Source organism: Tupaia chinensis, unplaced genomic scaffold, assembly GCF_000334495.1.
Source record: "Tupaia chinensis unplaced genomic scaffold, TupChi_1.0 Scaffold000070_1, whole genome shotgun sequence".
In the NCBI taxonomy this organism is placed as follows: domain Eukaryota; kingdom Metazoa; phylum Chordata; class Mammalia; order Scandentia; family Tupaiidae; genus Tupaia; species Tupaia belangeri.
The window spans coordinates 6,167,203-6,169,920 of NW_006159530.1; the positions used below are offsets into that span (position 1 = coordinate 6,167,203).

At 45.1% G+C, this 2,718-nt stretch overlaps 1 pseudogene; it reads left to right on the plus strand.

The window, feature by feature from the left end:
* The first annotated feature begins 1,071 nt into the window (after positions 1–1,071).
* The window catches only part of LOC102493594 (dimethylaniline monooxygenase [N-oxide-forming] 3-like), a 61,329-nt pseudogene continuing 59,682 nt past the window's right edge, over positions 1,072–2,718 (plus strand).

Here is a 2,718-nt window from a genome sequence, read left to right on the forward strand (position 1 = left end):
AAGAGAAGTGGATGAGGGTGCAGAGGGAAGATAAACCCAAAGTAATACCCTCAAAATATTCCTATCTGAGGGAATCTCCTCATCCAAACAAGATGGAGATAAGAGCTTGACCTTCAGAGTCTGAGCCCAGGTCTCCGTTGCCAAGCCCCTGTGGTGTCCTTCAGCACAGCAATGAGGGCTCAGAGAACACGTGATGCCCTGTCCTCGCCACTGTGCCGTCTAATCTAAGGAGGAATACGGCACATCTTTTCAGGTAATGCAAAATAACAGAAAACTACAGTGAAGCTTTATTTGTTAAAGAACTATTTTATTTCATTTTTATTTATTTATTTACTTATTTTTCATTTGACCAGAGAGGGACAGAGCAAGAGAGAGAGAGAAAGAAGGAAAGTGAGAAACCAAGCCGTCAAGTCTGAGACTCGAACCACAGTCGGCCATGTGGGAGTCCAACATCCTTAACCACTATGCCACCTACTGGCCCCTATAGTCAAGCTTTAAATTGTGTACTGTTTAATTGCAAGAGGGCACGTGTGCTTGCCAGAGAGAGACAGAAAGACACAGAGATAGAGATAGAGAGAGGGAGAAAATACTCCCAATGGGGGTGGTCATGTCACAGTCCCTTCTCCATTTCTCCATCCTGTTAGGATTTGGGACATGCACACACACACACACGCACACACACGCACACATGCACACACACACACACACACGCACATGTCTGCTTTTCCAAACCACGGAGGCCCGGAATTGGAACCGTGGTTATCCATTTGGACTCCAGCTCCATTCATCACAAGGCTGTGGAGCCAGCCCTAAATCATGTATTGCCAACTATGAATACAGAAGTAAAGATACAAGGGAGTTAAAATTGTTAAGAAAAATTTCAAGAGGGGACAAGATGTGAGTTTCACCAATATTTCTCTCAACTAACAGAACCGAGCCTTGATAAACAGATGCGATCGGTTATATCTGGAAGAGAAGGAATTCTGGGCAAGGAGAGCATAACAGACAAGAAGACACTAAAATAGGAAGGTCATGGTGTGTCCTTGCAGGAGGGGAGGGTGGTACCACAACATGGGGACTGAGGTCAAAGGTAGGGTGGCGCCTCATTCACCCAGAGCCGTGGAAGTCAGGTAGAGATGCTCAGGTGGAATAAGAAGTCCACTCTCCCCAACAATCGCAGCCCACAGCCATCAGAACCAAGAGCCCCAAATGATTTCATGTGGATTTACCAGGTGGTCTGGAGACAAGAGAGATTGTTCAGCGTTTTTGTCTCTGTTTCTAGTACACGGCAGCGATGGAGAATAGTCCGTCTGACTTAAACGAGCAGAAATAGAGCAATTCCTGTAAGGGAATTGCTGTAAGGCTAGCTCTTCCTTTAACTTTGAATTAAGACAATGCACAACCCAGCAACCCTGAGTGCTTCTTTAGTTATTAGTAAGCAGGTTATATTAAAGTTACTTCATTATAGTAAATAACTATTTTCAAACCATATTTAATAGAGTAGGGAAAAATCTGAGATTTTTTATAATAAAAGCTTTTTAAATTTTTTTAAAGCTTATTTATTTATTTCTTCCATGAGCAAGAGAGACAGAGAAGCAGTACTCAACAAGGTTTTAGCACCATGCCCCCACTCCAGCTTAGCTGGCCCTGGATTACGGACATGCATGTGCCCAGCAGCCTCAGGGAGGGCCCAGGACACAAACTCAGAACCTTCCTATATGGGTCAGTCTTGCAGTGTCACATTTGACTGCTGTGTCACTGTTTGGCTTCTAATAAAAACTTTTGAATCAGCTGGAAATTTATGCAAATTTTGATTAAATAAGACAAATCTTTCAAGGGTGTAATGAAATAAGCAAAGACCTGTTATGCTGCGTGTGTGTGTGTGTGTGTGTGTGTGTTTTCATTACAAGAACACACATACACATACACACACGGCCAGCTTTGTGGCATAGAGGTCGTGCATTGCTCAAGAGAAGCCAGATCACACCTGACAACCGTGGTTCAAATCCCCGTCTGGTCAACCTGAAACACACTGGCTGTGAGCACACGTGTTCAGGGTCTGCTGGGGTGGAGGTCTCGCAGACAGCGTGGCCGGACCCCACAGAGGCTGCTCCTCTCTCACTCTCACACACATGCATATGCACTCACTCTATCATGAGTAAGAAAAGCGTTGGGCCAGCAGGTGGTGTGGAGGCTAAGGCACGGGATCCCATAGGGCCAACTGCATGATTCATGACTTGAAAATCACATGTTTACCCATGCCCAAATCCGAAGGAAAGAATGGAGGGGAAGGGACTGCAGAGGTGCCCTCCCCCACTCCTGCAAGCTGGGGTGATTTCTCACCCTTCTTCTCTCTGTTTACACCTCTCTCCCTCAAGTGCATATACCCTATAGCAAAAAACTAAAACTTAAACAACTTCTTCAAAAGTAATTTTAAAAAGAATACATGTATATAATGTGTGAGTGTGTGTGTGTGTGTGTGTGTGTGTGTGCGTCTTCAAGATACTATAAGCTCTAGTAGAGGCATCTAAAGAAATGATGATAATGCTCAAATGAAGGGGGACCTTGACTTGGCAGTAAATCTTGATTTTTGTTAAAACAAAACTGAAAGAACTCTTCTAAATTCGAGAGACCATGCAAGTAAAAAGAATAGCAGTGGCCAGCCCTGGGGACCCCGCGCGCCGAGCGAGCGCTGGCGCCGGGCGGGCGGAGCAGGCC